The sequence below is a fragment of the Oncorhynchus clarkii genome, chromosome 7 (genome assembly GCF_045791955.1).
Source record: "Oncorhynchus clarkii lewisi isolate Uvic-CL-2024 chromosome 7, UVic_Ocla_1.0, whole genome shotgun sequence".
Classification (NCBI taxonomy): Eukaryota; Metazoa; Chordata; class Actinopteri; order Salmoniformes; family Salmonidae; genus Oncorhynchus; species Oncorhynchus clarkii.
In genome coordinates this window covers 10,155,872-10,176,980 of record NC_092153.1, presented here as the reverse complement: position 1 = coordinate 10,176,980, position 21,109 = coordinate 10,155,872, and the positions used below count along the sequence as shown (strand labels likewise).

The 21,109-nt window shown below is 42.7% G+C and overlaps 1 protein-coding gene across 2 annotated transcripts in view; it reads left to right on the top strand.

Annotated features, from left to right (window-relative positions):
• The window catches only part of LOC139412857 (BCL6 corepressor), a 127,303-nt gene that overhangs the window by 24,060 nt on the left and 82,134 nt on the right, over positions 1–21,109 (top strand). Inside the window, exon 1 of one of the 2 annotated variants that reach the window (XM_071159606.1) lies at positions 14,780–15,483. The exons of the other annotated variant lie outside the window; for it this stretch is intronic. The gene's annotated coding sequence lies outside the window, so the exon portion shown is untranslated. Of the gene's footprint in view, positions 1–14,779; positions 15,484–21,109 lie in introns of those variants that run through there. 2 annotated transcript variants of the gene reach the window in all.

Genomic DNA, 21,109 nt, shown 5'->3' with positions numbered 1-21,109 from the left:
ATATGTTCCGCTCCGAGCCGCGCTGCGCTGCACCGCGCCGTACAAAACTGGCGATAGATTCTCGAGCCAAAGGACAGGCAAGAAGGCAAAGGATATGAGTTCAGTTATACTCACAGACATCATTCAAACAGTTTTAGAAACCTCAGTGTTTTCTATCCATATCTATTAATAATATGCATATATTAGCAACTGGGCCTGAGTAGCAGACAGTTTACTCTGAGCAACTTATTCATCCAAGCTACTCAATACTGCCCCCAGCCCAAAGAAGTTAAATTCACACAGGACACTGGATAAGACAGGAGAAATACTCCAGATATAACAGACTGACCTTAGCCCCTCAACACAAACTATTGCAGCATAAATACTGGAGGCTGAGATAGGAGGGGTCGGGAGACACTGTGGCCCCGTCCAACGATACCCCCGGACAAGGCCAAACAAGCAGGATATAACCCCACCCACTTTGCCAAAGAACAGCCCTCACACCACTAGAGGGATATCTTCAACCACCAAATCAAATCAAATCAAATTTTATTTGTCACATACACATGGTTAGCAGATGTTAATGCGAGTGTAGCGAAATGCTTGTGCTTCTAGTTCCGACAATGCAGTAATAACCAACAAGTAATCTAACTAACAATTCCAAAACTACTGTCTTGTACACAGTGTAAGGGGATAAAGAATATGTACATGAGGATATATGAGTGAGTGATGGTACAGAGCAGCATAGGCAAGATACAGTAGATGGTATCGAGTACAGTATATACATATGAGATGAGTATGTAAACAAAGTGGCATAGTTAAAGTGGCTAGTGATACATGTATTACATAAGGATACAGTCAATGATATAGAGTACAGTATATACGTATGCATATGAGATGAATAATGTAGGGTAAGTAACATTATATAAGGTAGCATTGTTTAAAGTGGCTAGTGATATATTTACATCATTTCCCATCAATTCCCATTATTAAAGTGGCTGGAGTTGAGTCAGTGTCAGTGTGTTGGCAGCAGCCACTCAATGTTAGTGGTGGCTGTTTAACAGTCTGATGGCCTTGAGATAGAAGCTGTTTTTCAGTCTCTCGGTCCCAGCTTTGATGCACCTGTACTGACCTCGCCTTCTGGATGATAGCGGGGTGAACAGGCAGTGGCTCGGGTGGTTGATGTCCTTGATGATCTTTATGGCCTTCCTGTGACATCGGGTGGTGTAGGTGTCCTGGAGGGCAGGTAGTTTGCCCCCGGTGATGCGTTGTGCAGACCTCACTACCCTCTGGAGAGCCTTACGGTTGAGGGCGGAGCAGTTGCCGTACCAGGCGGTGATACAGCCCGCCAGGATGCTCTCGATTGTGCATCTGTAGAAGTTTGTGAGTGCTTTTGGTGACAAGCCAAATTTCTTCAGCCTCCTGCTGTCTGTGTGAGTGGACCAATTCAGTTTGTCTGTGATGTGTATGCCGAGGAACTTAAAACTTGCTACCCTCTCCACTACTGTTCCATCGATGTGGATAGGGGGGTGTTCCCTCTGCTGTTTCCTGAAGTCCACAATCATCTCCTTAGTTTTGTTGACGTTGAGTGTGAGGTTATTTTCCTGACACCACACTCCGAGGGCCCTCACCTCCTCCCTGTAGGCCGTCTCGTCGTTGTTGGTAATCAAGCCTACCACTGTTGTGTCGTCCGCAAACTTGATGATTGAGTTGGAGGCGTGCGTGGCCACGCAGTCGTGGGTGAACAGGGAGTACAGGAGAGGGCTCAGAACGCACCCTTGTGGGGCCCCAGTGTTGAGGATCAGCGGGGAGGAGATGTTGTTGCCTACCCTCACCACCTGGGGGCGGCCCGTCAGGAAGTCCAGTACCCAGTTGCACAGGGCGGGGTCGAGACCCAGGGTCTCGAGCTTGATGACGAGCTTGGAGGGTACTATGGTGTTGAATGCCGAGCTGTAGTCAATGAACAGCATTCTCACATAGGTATTCCTCTTGTCCAGATGGGTTAGGGCGGTGTGCAGTGTGGTTGAGATTGCATCGTCTGTGGACCTATTTGGGCGGTAAGCAAATTGGAGTGGGTCTAGGGTGTCAGGTAGGGTGGAGGTGATATGGTCCTTGACTAGTCTCTCAAAGCACTTCATGATGACGGAAGTGAGTGCTACGGGGCGGTAGTCGTTTAGCTCAGTTACCTTAGCTTTCTTGGGAACAGGAACAATGGTGGCCCTCTTGAAGCATGTGGGAACAGCAGACTGGTGTAGGGATTGATTGAATATGTCCGTAAACACACCGGCCAGCTGGTCTGCGCATGCTCTGAGGGCGCGGCTGGGGATGCCGTCTGGGCCTGCAGCCTTGCGAGGGTTAACATGTTTAAATGTCTTACTCACCTCGGCTGCAGTGAAGGAGAGACCGCATGTTTTCGTTGCAGGCCGTGTCAGTGGCACTGTATTGTCCTCAAAGCGGGCAAAAAAGTTATTTAGTCTGCCTGGGAGCAGGACATCCTGGTCCGTGACTGGGCTGGATTTCTTCCTGTAGTCCGTGATTGACTGTAGACCCTGCCACATGCCTCTTGTGTCTGAGCCGTTGAATTGAGATTCTACTTTGTCTCTGTACTGACGCTTAGCTTGTTTGATAGCCTTGCGGAGGGAATAGCTGCACTGTTTGTATTCGGTCATGTTACCAGACACCTTGCCCTGATTAAAAGCAGTGGTTCGCGCTTTCAGTTTCACGCGAATGCTGCCATCAATCCACGGTTTCTGGTTAGGGAATGTTTTAATCGTTGCTATGGGAATGACATCTTCAACGCACGTTCTAATGAACTCGCACACCGAATCAGCGTATTCGTCAATGTTGTTGTCTGACGCAATACGAAACATGTCCCAGTCCACGTGGTGGAAGCAGTCTTGGAGTGTGGAGTCAGCTTGGTCGGACCAGCGTTGGACAGACCTCAGTTTAGTTTCTGTCTGTAGGCAGGGATCAACAAAATGGAGTCGTGGTCAGCTTTTCCAAAAGGGGGGCGGGGCAGGGCCTTATATGCGTCGCGGAAGTTAGAGTAACAATGATCCAAGGTCTTTCCACCCCTGGTTGCGCAATCGATATGCTGATAAAATTTAGGGAGTCTTGTTTTCAGATTAGCCTTGTTAAAATCCCCAGCTACAATGAATGCAGCCTCCGGATAAATGGTTTCCAGTTTGCAAAGAGTCAAATAAAGTTCATTCAGAGCCATCGATGTGTCTGCTTGGGGGGGGATATATACGGCTGTGATTATAATCGAAGAGAATTCTCTTGGTAGATAATGCGGTCTACATTTGATTGTGAGGAATTCTAAATCAGGTGAACAGAAGGATTTGAGTTCCTGTATGTTTCTTTCATCACACCATGTCACGTTAGTCATAAGGCATACGCCCCCGCCCCTCTTCTTACCAGAAAGATGTTTGTTTCTGTCTGCGCGATGCGTGGAGAAACCCGTTGGCTGCACCGCCTCGGATAGCGTCTCTCCAGTGAGCCACGTTTCCGTGAAGCAAAGAACGTTCCTGTCTCTGATGTCCCTCTGGAATGCTACCCTTGCTCGGATTTCATCAACCTTGTTGTCAAGAGACTGGACATTGGCAAGAAGAATGCTAGGGAGTGGTGCACGGTGTGCCCGTCTCCGGAGTCTGACCAGAAGACCGCCTCGTTTCCCTCTTTTTCTGAGTTGTTTTTTTGGGTCGCTGCATGGAATCCACTCCGTTGTCCTGTTTGTAAGGCAGAACACAGGATCTGCGTCGCGAAAAACATATTCTTGGTCGTACTGATGGTGAGTTGATGCTGATCTTATATTCAGTAGTTCTTCTCGACTGTATGTAATGAAACCTAAGATGACCTGGGGTACTAATGTAAGAAATAACACATAAAAAAACAAAAAACTGCATAGTTTCCTAGGAACGCGAAGCGAGGCGGCCATCTCTGTCGGCGCCGGAAGTACCACCAACTTACCATCCTGAGACAAGGCCGAGTATAGCCCACCAAGATCTCCGCCACGGCACAACCCAAAGGGGGGGCGCCAACCCGGACAGGAAGATCACGTCAATGATTCAACCCACTCAAGTGACGCATCCCTCCTAGGGACGGCATGGAAGAGCACCAGTAAGCCAGTGACTCAGCCCCTATAATAGGGTTAGAGGCAGAGAATCCCAGTGGAGCGAGTTTCTCGTGTTTATCAAGAATGGTTCACCACCCAAAGGACATCCCGCCAACTTGACACAACTGTGAGAAGCATTGGAGTCAATATGAGCCAGCATCCCTGTGGAATGCTTAAGACACATTGTCGAGTCCATGCCCCAACGAATTGAAGCTGTTCTGGGGGCAAAAGGGGGTGGAACTCAATATTAGGTCTTTATGATAGAGGTTTTCACTCATATCCACATAGTTTTTCAGTATGACGATACAGTTGGTACCACCACCAATAATGTTGACATCAAGGTTAATTATTGTTTTGCCACTTAATATTAGTTATTTATATTATCTTTATTTTGATGAAATTCAGATTAGTTTGTTAGTTTTCAGACTCGATTCACTAGTTTGTATTTAGTTTGATAAAAACATTTATATTTCGTTTTTATACTATTTAGTTTCAGTGTGAGTGTTGAGGACAGAAAGTAGGGTATTTGTGAGAGGCTTGGAGACCTTTATGCGTTGTAGGCTTATAGTTTTTTGCAGGGGTGTCACTTCTTGCCACGGGGGGGCAGTACTACATAAGGTGATGGACCAGGACCATAGACTTGGATAGACATAACATCTCTATCTGTGTAATGATGGTGTCTGTGAGAGCATGGGCAGTGCCATTGAGGCCATCGCCATCTTGAAATTGTACATTTTCTCCTTCACAAGTGTCATGTAGAGTAGGCAAGAAGGCAATACTGGAAAACCTAACCTTTATCAAAATAAAAAGATGGCGGAGCCACAAAAGTTCTTCTGTGCAAGGGTGTTTATTTACAAAGTGATTCCGGAACAAAAACAACAGTACTGCCACCAAACATATACCTTATGGGACAGCTAAAAACAACACTGCCCCATTCACAGCTCAATCCAAAATGCCTCTCCATGAACTGAAAGAGAGGCTCCTTTTGTAGGGCTAGCCCCTCCCCTCAAAACAATTAACTCTAATTAATTAAGCAATTACCTAGTCAAACCTACATTTTCCATTTAACTAAACATACTAAAGTATATACATTGCAACATGTTTATGAAACAATATCACAACATAACAGTTACAAAATGACATCACTACTGACAGTATCTTTCAATATGCACATTTACATTAATGAGCCATTTGGGACAGGCGCTACAAAGTCAGCCCAATTCCCTTTGCTCGGGTCCTTATCCAGCATACCCGGAAGCTACAGAGATAGAGAGGAACAGAACAAACAACGCGCTCATCCATAACAACGCGCTCATCCATAGCTTCCGACTCAGGTACAGCACGGGAAGCTCTTCTCCTGGCTCACCTTGGGCCAGTACAGCTCCAATTCCCACAGCCGAAGCATCCACCTGCACGAGTAACCTCTTCTGAAAATCAGGGGTCTGGAGAACAGGGACTGAGCACAGTCGTTTTTTCAGTATCATGAAGGCTTCTTCACACTCCTCAGTCCACTTCACAGGGTTGCTGGCCACCTTTGAAGTGAGGTTGGTCAGAGGGACAGCGATGTTCGAAAACTGCGGAATGAATCTCCGGTACCAACCTGCCAGACCTAGGAAGGACTTCACCTGTGTCTTGGTTCTGGAGAACCAATTCATGTTAATCTAAATGCACTGTCCAATTTATGGTAGCTATTACAGTGAAATAATACCATGCTGTTGTTTGAGGAGTGCACGGTTTTGAACATGAAAAGTTAAACAAATTAGGCCCAATTGGGTAGTCTTGATTTTTAAAAATTTAACAGAAATGCAATGGTTCATTGGATCAGTCTGAGAATTTGCGCATACACTGCTGCCATCTAGTGTCCAAAATCTAAGTTGCACCTGGGCTGGAATAATAAATAATGGCCTTTCTCTTGCATTTCAAAGATGATGGTACAAAAACAAAATACAAAAAAAGGTTGTTTTCATTGTATTATCTTTTACCAGATCTAATGTGTTATATTCTCCTACATTAATTTAACATTTCCACAAACTTCAAGGTGTTTCCTTTCAAATGATACCAAGAATATGCATATCCTTGCTTCAGGGCCTGAGCTACAGGCAGTTAGATTTGGGTGTCATTTTAGGCTACTTTATTTTTTTAAAGGGCCTGAGAAAAATACAATCAGGAAGGGACTCTTATTTAGAAAGCTCTGCGTTCCTATGCGTCCCTATTGAGCAGTGAATGAGATATCAACCAGATTCCTTTCTCTATGGCTTCCCTAATGTGTTTATCTCGCTCCTACTAAGAAACCAACTGTCCAGGTTGATATATTATCGCATAGATATTTGAAAAACACCTTGAGGATTGATTATAAAAAACGTTGCCATGTTTCTGTCGATATTATGGACCTCATTTGGAATATTTTCCGGCGTTGTCATGACCGCAGTTTCCGGGGGTGGATTTCTCAACCAAACGTGAAGAACAAACGGAGGTATTTCGGCTATAAAAATAATCTTTATGGAACAAAATGGAACATTTGCAGTCTAACTGGGAGTCTCGTGAGTGAAAACATCCGAAGCTCATCAAAGGTAAACTATTTAATTCGATTGCTTTTCTGATTTTCGTGACCAAGTTGCCTGCTGCTAGCTGGGCATAATGCTATGCTAGGCTATCGATAAACTTACACAAATGCTTGTCTTGCTTTGGCTGTAAAGCATAATTTCAAAATCTGAGATGACAGGGTGATTAACAAAAGGCTAAGCTGTGTTTCAATATATTTCACTTGTGATTTCATGAATTAATATTTTCTAGTAAGATTTTTTGTCCGTTGCGTTATGCTAATTAGTGTCAGTTGATGACAATTCTCCCGGATCCGGGAGGGGTAGTTCCAAGAGGTTTTAAAGCACCTTTGGCAGCGATTATAGCCTTGAGTCTTCTTTGGTATGAAGCTACAAGCTTCGCACACCTGTATTGGGGAGTTTCTCCCATTCTTCTCTGCAGATCATCTCAAGCTCTGTCAGGTTAGATTGGGAGCGTTGCTGCACAGCTATTTTCTCTCCAGAGATGTTCGATCGATCGGGTTCAAGTCTGGGCTCTTGCTGGGCCAATCAAGGACATTCAGATACTTAAAAAAAACTTTTATTTAACCTTTATTTAACTAGGCAAGTCAGTTAAGAACAAATTCTTATTTTACAATGGCGGCCTACCCTGGCCAAACCCTCCCCTAACCCGGATGACGCTGTGCCAATTGTGCGCTGCCCTACGGGGCTCCCAATCACGGCCAGTTGTGATAGTCTGGGATCGAACCAGGGTCTGTAGTGACATTCTAGCACTGAGATGCAGTGCCTTAGACCACTGCGGCACTCAGGAGGCCGACTTGTCCCAAAACCACTTCTGCGTTGTCTTGGCTGTGTGCTTAGGGTCGTTGTCCTGTTGGAAGGTAAACATTTGCCCCAGTCTGAGGTCCTGAGCGCTCTAGAGCAGGTTTTCATCAAGGATCTCTCTGTACTTTGCTCTATTCATCTTTCACTCGATCCTAACTAGTCTCCCAGTCCCTGCCACTGAAAAACATCCCCACAGCATGATGCTGCCACCACCATGCTTCAAATAAATTAATTAAGAATCCTACAATGTGATTTTCTGGATTTTTTTTCTCATTTTGTCTGTCATAGTTGAAGTGTACCTATGATGAAAATTACAGGCCTCTCTCATCTTTTTAAGTGGGAGATCTTGCACAATTGGTGGCTGACTAAATACTTTTTTGCCCCACTGGATATAGGTCCTGGATGGCAGGAAGCCTGGCCCCAGCGATGTTTTGGGCATTCCTATGACACAGCCTAGTATGTAGTTCCTGGATGGCAGGAAGCTTGGCCCCAGTTATGTATTGGGCCTTCTTCTGACACAGCCTAGTATATAGGTCCTGGATGGCAGGAAGCTTAGCCCCAGTAATGTTTTGAGCCTTCCTCTGACACCGCAGCGTATATATGTCCTGGATGGCAGGAAGCTTGGCCCCAGTGATGTATTGGGCCTTCCTATGACACAGCCTAGTATGTAGTTCCTGGATGGCAGGAAGTTAAGCCCCAGTGATGTATTGGGCCTTCCTCTGATACCGCCTAGTATATAGGTCCTGGATAGCAGAAAGCTTGGCCCCAGTTATGTATTGGGCCTTCCTCTGACACAGCCTAGTATATAGGTCCTGGATGGCAGGAAGCTTAGCCCCAGTAATGTTTTGAGCCTTCCTCTGACACAGCCTAGTATATAGGTCCTGGAAGGCAGGAAGCTTGGCCCCAGTGATGTATTGAGACTTCCTCTGACATTAGTGCTGTATTGGCAAGAGAAAAACGAACACCTTATTTTTGACTTTCTGCAGAATGAGAATGTGGTCATGTAACAAGTTGACACCAATCACCACATCCTCTTTTGTCAGATGTTGTGTTGATTACGGCTGCACTGAAATCGTTTGAGGGATGAGCAGAAGAGGAGTGCAGAAGAAATAATAAAAACTCCACTTTGTCCCTTACAGCCAACAGAGCCTCATTATAACACACCCCTTCTTACATGTGTCTCTTGAGGTCAATCTACTCCAGACATATTAAATACACCTTCTCACTTGACACAGTCGATGTAAATCTAAAAAGTGAAATATTCAGAATGACACATACACTGACTCGACCTGACTCTGACTTGAGATGTCATGACGGACCAGACAGATTGAAGTGTACTATGACTACTTGTAGTGTCTTGTACAGTGATCCACTAGTAATGTAAGTTGAAGTTGAAAGTTATCTGACAATCAAGACATGGCTACTGTTTGAAGGTGGTGGTTGTGGTGGTGGTGGGGTCAATTAAATATATTGCTATTAAATTCAGGACTTGAATTTCAAACTTGTGATAGTAAATATTGCATGCCTACAAAGGAGTATGCCTTTGGACTTGCCTATGATTGGTCTGACCTCTAGCACCCTATAAAACAACGTTGTGGTTTGTCTGTACAGCAGCAAAGAACACTCAAACAGGCAACTGCTACACAAGCAGGACAACAACCCAATCACCACCACAAATTTGAGACAATACTGAGAGTTGTGGGACATTTGTTGTGTAAGACAATTATTTTGTTACTACAATTAATAACTTAGGAGTCAAATGTGTAATTACCTGTGTGTTTCTAGGTCTCCTTATATGCTGTCGGGGAGCTGATGGCTTGACAGAGACACTGGTGGAACTTGGACAGAATACAATCATAAATGGTTCCGTTAACATAGAAAGTGCATACTGGTACATTCAGCACCAACCACAGCCTCCATTGTTCATACTCCACTCTTTCACTGGTAGTAGTCCTGCTGCTTTTTATTACAATAATAATTATAGACAGACATATTCATTAGAAACAGGAAATAGATTGTTCATACATAATGTAACAGTAGATGATTGTGGAGTGTACTACTGTGCAAAGAAAGAAGACCAGAGTCTCCTATTTAGCAATGGTACCAGACTCATGACCACTGGTAAGTGCACATTTCATTCAATGATGAATATGTATGGTGTACAGATATGTATGGTGTACAGATATGTATGGTGTACAGATATGTATGGTGTACAGATATGTATGGTGTACAGATATGTATGGTGTACAGATATGTATGGTGTACAGATATGTATGGTCTACAGATATGTATGGTGTACAGATATGTATGGTGTACAGATATGTATGGTGTACAGATATGTATGGTGTATAGATATGTATGGTGTACAGATATGTATGGTGTACAGATATGTATGGTGTACAGATATGTATGGTGTACAGATATGTATGGTGTACAGATATGAATGGTGTACAGATATGTATGGTGTACAGATATGTATGGTGTACAGATATGTATGGTCTACAGATATGTATGGTGTACAGATATGTATGGTCTACAGATATGTATGGTGTACAGATATGTATGGTGACATATGAGCTACCTTTTGGGTATGTTCCCAATAATGGAAAATACTGTTTTTCAGTTTTAGATGTGGTTTAGAATAACTCAGGACATTTTACATTGTCTGTGGGTTATTTATATTTTTTTCCACAGACTATCCAAACCAGACGTCCAGCTACAGGTCATCATGGGAGAACTGTCTTCTGTCCATTTACAGTGTTCTGAATGTAATTCTGATGGTTATGATCCTGGGTGTGTAAATGGAAATACTAGATAATATAAAAGTTTGAAATAGTTTAACATGTAAATGTTTGCTGAGTAGCCAATGTTGCTTGTGCAATGTTGATATTGACATATCCTATGTTGTTGGTTTGTATTTCAGTACATATCGTGGCCTTGGCATGTCAGAACAGAAACTGTCTTATAAAACTAAGACCACCTCAAGATGCAGACCAGAGGTAAGAGACTTGTTGTACACCACCTGAACAGTTGCAGCATTCTCCCTCACAAATTGATTAAACTTAACAGTATCAAATACTGAAAACCATACAACATATTATGATGTAACTGACTGTAGGTATGGTCTTTTTAAAAGACTAATTGCATTGTTGTTTTGACAGAAATCAGTGACATAGATCACATCACCACCAAGAAGATTCCATCCTGAACTTGTATCAATAACTACAATTGCAGTATAGTTCATGCTTCCACAAGCGCAAACTAACAACTTCTGCAATGGGTATATTCTTCAAGTCATGTGACAATGTTAGTGAACAATAACTAAAATACTGTTGTGAATATGCCTGTATCCTATCACCCCTTTCTACCGCTAGTCAGTAATGAATAAATACGTGTTTCTTTATTTCCCCCTACTTTGACATTTATTTGCACTAAAACACATGCATGATGTAGGTCTACTGCAGTGTTTCCCAAACTCGGTCCTCTGGACCCCAAAGGGTGCATGTTTCAGTTTTTGACCTAGCACTACACAGCGGATTCAAATAATCAACTAATTATCAATATTTGATCATTTGAATCAGCTGTGCAGTGTTAGGGCAAAAAACGAAACATGCACCCCTTGGGGTCCCGAGTTTGGGAAACGCTGGACTAGTGTGTTATTGTATTCATGAATGGTCAATCCATTAGTGTAACTATCTTCTAGTAAAATGTCATGATTACAGTAATCAGCTGCTTAACTTCCTTTTTGTTCTAAAGCTGTAACTTCTGTGGAAATGTTCAAGGAAATTGCAGTGAAGATCACAGGAACAAAATATATTACACAGTGGAAAGTAACACGCCACACCACCACACAAACAGCTCATGTAAATGGTCACAGGCTGTGGTTTTATAACAGTATTTGTTCCAGTGATGTTTGTGAAAGAATTTGTCTGGCAAGAGGTTGTCTGTTGCAATACACTTTTATAATGACTGATTTCCTATCAACATGGTCTTAAACTCAAAGAAACACAGGCCTGCCATGTAGATATGAACACTATTGGATGTGTAGAGTAAATCATGCAGAATGATTTAGCCGTAGCTTTTGGACCATTAACGCAATATTCACCAGGGTTTCAATACCATTTAAATTCCAGTCCATTCAGGAAGTGCACTGAAATTCCAATTATCTTCTATGCTTTTCAATGAGAAAAATTTGGAATTGGAATTTGGTTTACTTTCTGAATTGCCTGGAATTAAAATGGAATTGACCCCCACCCTGATATTAACTAAACTCCTCAAATGGTCTGTCCTTGGTGACACTTCAGTTACCCAGTGTTATGGCAGGGTAAGGTGTGACACTGCCTGGTGCTATGGGGTCTACATAGTCTTAGAAACCGACCCTCGGCAACACAGTGACTAAGGTCTGGTTTCAACAATGGATGTTTTTGGCAAAGAGGAACTACGTATTTCCTCTATGCCAAAAGAGTCCTTCATTTATACCACACCATTGTGTTGCCTAGGGATAGGTTTCAGACTAGTTTCTATGTATCAGGAAAATGGCTCTATCTATCTACAGGGACACTACTGGGCTTCTTCCCCCCCATCTTTGGGGGTTCTCCCTTTCCACTGCTCTCCAGGGGCCATATTCATAAAGCATCTCAGAGCAGGAGTGCTGATCTAGGATCAGGTCCTCCCTGTCCATGTGATCTTGTTCATTATCATCCAAAAAGCTAAAACTGATCATAGATCAGCACCAAGACACTTTATGAATAAGTGGCCAGTTAGGCCACCTGTTTCAAGTTTTATTAGACTTGTGTACGGATACACATAGTATACACTGTCCAATGAAATGATTACTTGCAGGTTCCTTCTCGACAATGCAAAACAATAAGAAATAAGAAAATACAAGAATAGCAACATGCAGTAAATGGCTCAGTTGAATAGAATAAACATCGTAGCATACGTATAATATAGGAAGGCACACTTTATAGTCCAATATTTACACGTGTTTGGGGAAGGGGGGATTGGGGGCAAGTGTTAATACAATGTTGATACGGTGTAATAACAGTGCCACTACACGGGTAAAAGACTAAGGTGTTGCGCTATTTTCTTGTGTGCCAAATCTTAATGAACACAACTGTCCAGAAGGTGGCAGTAATGCACCATCACAGATGGTTTGCACCATTACGGGCTCGCTTGAACCTGGTGTTGGGTTGCGACCGGTTTTCCATTGCAAGGCGTCCATCTGTCTCGAAGTGCCAACCCGCATTACCACTACCATGCGCTTGATGTTGGTCCAGTGTCATCTCAGTGTTTTAGGGAGCACCAGCTGATATAAAAGGAATATTCAATTTTGATAGCGCTCACACATGTAGGCAGGCCTACATGTAACCAGGGCTAAATACATGGAGAGCCTACAGGTCATTGTTCCTTCATTAGGTGTTGATTGGAAAGAATCAACAAGCGTCTGACAAACCATTAGGAAAATGACGCACGAATCTTAATGCGTAGGCCATTACAAATGCGCTGACAAATAAGATACACAGCCTCGCCTTAGTATGTAAAAGAAACACACCCCATTACCCCACCGTTTTTCTGGCGTGATTTATAAAGCCCATAGGCCTAAACCTACAGTACCTGAAGGGAAACAGCTTTAATGGAACTTGAGCAAGCGACCACAGGCCTGTGTGTCGAGCGCACTGACAGTGCCATATAGTTCCAGACCTGTAGCCTATGTGCCATAAAAGGTCCAGAGGGCATGTTCACAAGAAATCGACAAATGCACTCACTGTCAATAGCAAGTTTGGCTTTGATGCTGAATATTGCTGACAAGGGCTTTGCCAACTTTGTTTCCTCGCCCCTTTTTTCGACACACCCCCTTCGCGGATCGCGCCAATCTCATCATCTGTGTGTACATTCTCAGAATAAATTAAACATGTCCAATCTCCAGGTACTTCATTATAGTCAACAATTGAATCTAATAACATTTGACACGTTTGGATCTAACTTTATAAGCCAACTAATTGCAATGTTGCCTCATATTCGGTTGACAGTAGTTGTTAGTTAGGCCTATGTGGCGGTAGAAAAAACGGTTTTATAGAAATCCCTTTAGAAAGGAACCGTTATCTATTCAACAACCGTTTCACCACTGCGTATCGATCGCATGTAATGCCTTTACTGTGTGTGCATTCATCGTGCTCATGTGAAATCCACCGCGGTGCAGAGCGCAATGAAGCGGCATAACCCCACGGGTTAGTTCCCATGGGACTGTAGGGGGAGAGTTGTCTGTCATTAATACGCGGACCCGGTTTGAGCTATTATGATGCTTCCTTTTGCACAGTTTTAAACGAAATTGGTAGTTTTTCTCATGATACAGCGCCAATAATTGTATATCTCTCTAGTCTGTTTCCATTATATTCCATTCTATTCTATTCCTTAGATTTAGGATTGATTTGGGGTCAGGTGATCCTAGATCTGTGGTTATAGACCTGGGCAATAGATTATGCTATATGTCTAAATATATGTTTTGCTGTCAGTGTTGGGTATGGTATATTGTCCAGTCTATGTCCCAATGATTCCGGGGATAGATAATATTATAACATTTTCTATCCCAATTATACTGTATCATTTGTGTACTTCTACTTTGAAGAAAGCAACATACAGAAGACTTCATACTCGAATTGACCCTACACTCTTAGAAAAAAAGGTTCTGGATAGAACCAAAAAGGGCTCTATGCTTGCTTCATATATGGCACACCTAAAGATTCTATATAAAACCCTTTTGTAGGGTTCTTCTTCCTGAACCAAAATTGGGTAATATAGAACCATAAGGGATTCATATACTATTCTATATGGAACCAATATATGAAGCAAGCATAGAGCCCTTTTTGGTTCTATCCAGAACCTTTTTTTCTAAGAGTGTAGGGTAAATTCGAGAATGAAGTCTTCTGTTTGTTGCTTTCTTCAAAGTAGAAGTATACAAATGATACAATATAATTGGGTTAGAAAATGTTATAATATTATATATACCTGGAATGGGACATAGACTTGACAATATGCCATACCCAACACTGAGCAAAAAAATACATGTAGGCATATAGCATAATCTATTGCCCGGGAAGAAACAAAACGAATATACACAGTAACCTTCAATATCTCGCTCGCTCGCTCGCTCGCTCGCTGGCGGTCTCTTTCGCTCTCCCTCCTCCCTCCCTTTGTTTTCGCTGTGGAGAGCGCTGGTGGAGCGAAGCGTGCTGGAGGTTTATGGTAATTGCGGTTCCCCGATTGGCCTTCTGGGTAGAGTCTTCGACTGGAACCAAGGCGCAGGCACTCATTCTCCGCTGTACGTTTGGAGGCGGTAGTTGTGAGTGCTCTGAATGGTACCATACGGAAGAAAACGGAACAGTAAAACTAGGACGAAATAAAAACGAATGGGAACATTGACAGAAACACCCTAGCCTCTCACTGAAGACAATGGGCACTGTTAGCATTCTTTATTTGTTGAAAACGGAAATTCTCGCCATATTTTTGAGGTGGCGTGTGTGCTGTATGGCGAGCTCAACATGGCGCTGCAATGCATAACCAGACTGAATTAGTTTATTGTTTATTGAGACCTACGACCGTTGTTGCCACCTGTGCTCCTTGAAACATTCACGACAACGATTCACTTGGTGTATTTTTACTAATGGATATATTCACTGGGGGCAGAAACGTAGCCTATCACTGCGACTCCGTGGATCTGTTCGTTCATTGTCGCCGACTCGTCATTCCCGGATTTTTACCAACTGGAAATGTATAAAGACTAAGGATGTTTTCGTAGTCTAATCTTACCTACATGTCATTTAACAAGCACAACATTGTCACCCCTATTTGCTGTAAAGTTAAATTACAAAAGTGATATTAACCCCCGACGCACGAACTCTCGTTGGGTCGTTTTGACTGACTCGTGGATCCTAGAGAACACGGCCAAAAAAGTTCCAACTCGACATTTTGCGTTTTGGCCAAGGACAATATAATTTAGAGAAATTATTCTGGAATTTCTATCAGGTAGGCTAATATTATTTTTGTTAACGTTTGTGCCTTGGTTTTCCTTTCCATGTTTAGTTTTGCTTGCTTTTCTGTCATGCTCGAGTCTGAAGATTCGATCTTGTTCGGCGTCGCTCTGACTATATGGAGACTTGGCCATCTGATAAGGGCTTCTACAAAGAACTGCGTATTTAAGTGGAATATTTAGTTGCTTGCCAATGTTTTGGTGTACCGAGAGATATTTGTTAACCTAGTAGAATTCATGTTTCACATAGGCTTTGTATAAACCTAGTCTAGCCCTACACCCGTTTCTATAGAAATATTGTAGCCTATTGATGATGGTGTGATATTGGATGGTTTGGTAACGGAAATGTATTCATTAGTGTTGATTAAGCCTACATGGTTTATCGTTCATCCAAACTCTTAGTAAGTCATAATGAGAGATCTAACGTTGTCACGGGACTTTCCAGCTAACCTTTTTTTCAGCCAGTCAGCTAAATTTAAAGGAAAATGTCAACAACAAAAAAAAGCGTGTAGCTCGTGTGATTTCGATGTAGGCTAATCTAATTCTCATGTTTCAAATGAATGGCCTGGCATAAACACATTCATTCAGTCTCTGTGGGAATCGGCCTATAGGCGTTTTCTATATATAAAAATAAAGATTCCGTCTTAATTTAGTGCCTCGCCCATTTTTGACACCATCCCATATACATTGTGGAACGACTTTGCAGATAAACGCTTGTGGAGGTCATCTGTGTAATTTCACTGCGCATTTCAGCGAGTGGATGATGGTGTGGTGGGCTGTATGGTTTTCCATTCATGAACGACTTCATGAATAGAATGCGGCAATCAGGCTTTAAATGAATTGTTATAACGGGCTCGGTGATCGAGCTCATTGAGACAGACGGGTGTAGGTGTCCTGCAGGATAATGTAAGCCTACGTAAACGTGTATAAGGTTTCTGTCCCACATTGGATGATGCAAGGTCTGTTTTCTTGTACACTATATAATCTTGTCATGTTGGCAACTTGACGTGTTCTGTCGCCTTAACTTAAACGAGTCCGAACTGAAGACCTCCCCTCGCCCCGGGGACGGGAAATGACTCTTGTCACAGGCTGCGCTACGGAATTCGACTCGTTGCATATACAGTATTAGACACAAGCAAGCGCAGACGCAGCAACGGAGTGCAGTGTTTTTGGACTCATAAAAACGCCTCCATTTGTGTTTTTAAACTTTTACTCCAAGAACAGAGCGAACACAGTGGAGAAGCAACTTACTGCGCTTTAGGCTCATAGGAAAATAATACAGGCCTAGGCTGTTTATTTCACAAAAGTTATCTGGAATTTGTTTCCTGTTTCCTACTTTGCTACCATAAATTAATCCCGAATACTTGGTAGCCTAATTGAAAGCTGAATGTGGCATTAAGACCGAGGGGTTGGTTTAGTAGGCCCATTGTCACAGAGATTATTCACAAAATATTGTCCTTTATAGGCCTACTGAAGAACCAATTTCAAACTGATTGCATTTCAAGACTAGGAATGTTTTTTGTTCATATTTCAATTTAACCAACTTGGTATGGGGGCTATGAGAGCGCAATTTACCCGCATGGCATTTGCATTTGGCATAAATGAAGGCTATCATGCTGTTGACAACTATCTAGGCATATCTCATATGACAGTCGAATCTAATGAATGCTGTCACATACGAACAATTAGGCCTACAACTTGGATACGTCTTGAAAGACATCCATTACAACAGTTACGCAAGTACCTGTAGACCCGTTTTTATGTTCAAATAACAGATTTCAGGACACAAGAACGGATTAAACAGCTTGCCTAACCAATTGGTATTGTCAAAATCATACTTTTAACATGATTTATCTGAGAAGAGACCTCCCTACTCGCATTCTGCATGTATTTGGTGAAGGCCTACGCCCCCCATTCTGTCAACCCGGGTTGTTTATTTTTAGCGCAGCCATCTCGGTCTTGCTGGAGCCTTTGTGCACTCAACGCAGGCAGACAGACGAGTCGTGTCCAGAGAGACGGTGGTTTTGAGGATATTTTTTACTTCATCCACCAGCTTGAAATGTGATATGGAAATAGTAAGTCGTTGGCCAACCGCCGAGAACATTTGGTGTCAGATAAACATTTATTTCGGCTTTTTCTTTTGAACAATGGGAAGAGTAATAAGGCATCAACGATAAGCTTGATTGACTCACGGTTGTCAAGCTTTTTCTGCTGTCACAATATTAGCTGGTTGTTGTCATGTAGGCCTAAATGAGGCCTTTCTCTAACAGTAGGCCTATAGGCTACTTCTAACATATGCCGAATTTATTAATAGGATATAGGTCCGCTATTTTCCCGAGTTTTACACAATCAGTGTGAAGGAAAATAAACCCACGGCACTGCAGTGAGCTGTAGAGAGAATTGCATAGTTGACTCCCGCTGGAGATGTTACAGTTTGATTGAAGCTTTTCCTCTACAAGGCGAGTCTCCCCTGGGACTGCGGTCCGGAAACAGGAGAGCTCTTCTCTCCGCTTCAGAGCGCTTTTGTGCCGCAGCAGGAGCTCTGTATGCACGGTTCTCTGCGCTCTCTCGTAAAAGGACGCCTCCTGACGCCCACACATTGTTTTCTTTACGCGACGTTCTCACCAGCAGCCAGAATGCACCTAAGTAGAAAGGATAACAGCCCCGAGGTACCTTGCACTAGGGGCACATATTTTACCGAAATGGGATCCTGGGCCCGTCGAATTGGAGCAGCCAAGTTTTAGGTCAAGTGAGGGACACCTCCGTGGTGTTTGGCTGGCTGTTTCTGCTCGCCACCCATTGATTTTGTGAATTTGTCACGCCGTGCTTTGAATGACACGTCTATGATTCTGTAATATAAACGGTGCAATTAGACGGCATGATATCTGTTGGGTGCTCGTCTTATCCTAGGCCTATAGCCTACAAATAACCTAGGTCGTTGGAAAAAGTCTAGCCTACATGTTTACGTTATTGATGAATTTGTTAGGCGAATCCACATTGTAAAACCACCACCATGCCCGTAGCCAGGGGTGTTGCCGTGTTTCCTAAATCCTGACACTGTCATTGTCAAAACGTGTCTGTGTAGGCTGATCCCCTGATGCAATAAAAAACAATACAAACTGTAAAATTAAGTAAAACCCTTTGAATGATTTTTTGGGTAGGCTTAGGGCCGTATTATTTTGGATTGGTTTTATGCACCAACAAACAAAGCCGTCAACCTCCAGAAGGAGTGAGGGAGAGCGCAATGGTTTGGTTTCACATTGAATTGCCTACAGGAAACGAATAACACGACCATTAAATTATTGCGCATAAGGGGACTTGTTTTTCTGACCAGCAAGGTTTTATCCGTTCGAATAATGGCGCGCCCAACGCATCCATGGTTGTAATCTGAAGTCTGGACACGCTCGTTTCCCTGAAAATGATTAATCAATCGGAATACAACTAATCCATTTTATTTAGTAATTGTATTAATGAATTCAATTCTGTTAATGATTATGTTAATACATATTATATTATATTGCCACAATGCAGTATGCCTAGACAATCACACAAATGTGTGCATTGGCCAATGTCACAAATATAAATGTTATATTGAAATGTAAATGAATGTAGACAGAGGGACAAATTACAGATTAATGACGAATTGCTTGTCTCACATTGCGGTGAGTGAGTGGAACAATTCCCTTGGCTGCGAACCTCTTCGCGAAAGAACATTGCACGAGAGACCTCTGTTCTGTGTGACGACATTGCACGAGAGACCTCTGTTCTGTGTGACGAAGGGGGGAAGTTGTTTCGTAACAGGCTTATCAAATATCTGCGGTTAAGGAGCACAGGCAGGCTGCTGCTGGAGCGAGTCGCACGAAACAAAACCAGACTACAGGCTGCTTTGTCTGGGGCGCTGCTAGGGCATCGAAGCGTCATGAGAGTTGGAGCCAAAATAGAGATAGGGGGGAGGGACTCCAAATGTGAAAGATAAAGGGAAGCAAGGCCAAAACAACAAATGGCTCAGCTGGCACTTTGCATTTTAACTGGATAAAAAAAACATGAGTTCATTTCTGGCCATTTCAGTCAGACCAATAATAGAATCATTTTCTGTAAAAAAAATAAACACCAGTCAGACAGCTCAATAGGTATGGTTAGATATGCACTATATATATATCATTCAAGGGTTTTTCTTAATTTGTACTATTTTCTACATTGTAGAATAAATGTGAAGACATCAACACTATGAAATAACACGTATGGAATCATGTAGTAACCAAAAAAGTGTTGAACAAATCAAAATATATTTTGTTTTTGAGATTCTTCAAAGTAGCCACCCTTTGCTGATGACAGCTTTGCACAATCTTGGCATTCTCTCAACCAGCTTCACCTGGAATGCTTTTTCTTTTCAACAGTCTTGAAGGAGTTCCCACATATTCTGAGCTGTTGGCTTCTTTTCCTTCACTCTGCAGTCCAACTCATCCCAAATCAGCCCAAATCATCTCAATTGTGTTGAGGTTGGGTGATTGTGGAGGACAGGTCATCTGATGCAATACTCCATCACTCTCCTTCTTGGTCAAATAGCCATTACACAGCCTGGAGGTGTGTGGGGTCATTGTCCTGTCCCACTATGTACAAACCCGATGGGATGGCGTATCGCTGCAGAATGCTGTAGTAGACATGCTGGTTAAGTGTGTCTTGAATTCTAAATAAATCAAAGACAGTGTCACCAGCAAAGCACCCCCACACCATCACACCTCCTCCTCCATGCTTCACGGTGGGAACTACAAATGCAGAGATAATCCGTTCACCTACGCTGTGTCTCACAAAGACACGGCGGTTGGAACCAAAAATCTCAAATTTAGACTCCAGACCAAAGGACAGATTTCCACCGGTCTAATGTCCATTGCTCGTGTTTCTTGGCCCAAGTAATTCTCTTCTTCTTATTGGTGTCCTTTAGTTGTGGTTTCTTTGCAGAAATTTGACCATGAAGTCCTGATTCACGCAATCTCCTCTGAACAGTTGATGTTGAGATGTCTGTTACTCGAACTCTGTGAAGCATTTTTTGGGGTGGCAATTTCTGAGGCTGGTAACTCTAATGAACTTATCCTCTGCAGCAGAGGTAACTCTGGGTCTTCCTTTCCTCTAGCGGTTCTCATGAGAGCCAGTTACATCATAACGCTTGATGGTTTTTGCGACTGCACTTGAAGAAACGTTCTACGTTCTTGACAGTTTCCGCATTGACTGACCTTCATGCCTTAAAGTAACAATGGACTGTCATTTCTCTTTGCTTATTTGAGCTGTAATATGGACTTGCTCTTTTACCAAATAGGGCTATCTTCTGTATACCACCCCTACCTTGTCACAACACCACTGATTGCTTCCAATGCATTAAGAAGGAAATAAATTCCAGAAATGAACTTTTAAAAAGGCATACCTGTTAATTGAAATGCATTCCAGGTGACTACCTCGTGAAGCTGGTTGAGAGAATGCAAAGCTGTCATCAAGACAGATTGGCTACTTTGAAGAATCTAAAATATATTTTGATTTGTTTAACCCTTTTTTGTTTACTACATGATTCCACATGTATTATTTCATAGTTTTGATGTCTTCACTATTATTCAACAAAGTGGAAAATAG